Source organism: Elephantulus edwardii, unplaced genomic scaffold, assembly GCF_000299155.1.
Source record: "Elephantulus edwardii isolate Elephantulus edwardi_28Jun2011 unplaced genomic scaffold, EleEdw1.0 scaffold00078, whole genome shotgun sequence".
In the NCBI taxonomy this organism is placed as follows: Eukaryota; Metazoa; Chordata; class Mammalia; order Macroscelidea; family Macroscelididae; genus Elephantulus; species Elephantulus edwardii.
The window spans coordinates 5,852,679-5,853,236 of NW_006399828.1; positions in this window are offsets into that span (position 1 = coordinate 5,852,679).

The window sequence follows — 558 nt, forward strand, 5'->3', positions numbered from 1 at the left end:
CTGAGACACCTCAGGGTGAACGTGAACATTTACACTCCTTATTAGCATGAGCATGTTAACCATTCACACCATCCAAAAAGAGTCTTTTTAGAGAATCCCTATTATTCTGATTTATACAGATGAGAAAACTGACCCATAGAAACATTAAGTCACACAGGAAACAGCTGAGTGTGGATTTTTTAAACTCCAGTCCTCCAGATTAATCTTTCTTGTAAGACGCTTTGCAGATTCCTCAATTACTCTTTATCATCATGTTGGAAGCATTTAGGTCAAATGGCCAACCACAGCTTCCTCTAACCCATTAGCAAGAGAACTAGATGCTGCCCAGATACAGCTGACCACTCTGACCAAGACCACAGTAGAAGATTCTCATCAGAATAACAAAACTCAAAACAATAAAACCAAAAAGACCAGGTTTACTGTTCTCAAAGAGACTAGAGGAGCCCCTGATACTATTGTCCTGAGAACATTCTGCCTTGAAAGGATGATACATCCTGAGGTCACCTTTCAGCCAAACAGTGAATGGGACTATAAAACCATCAATGTCTGTGAAGATTA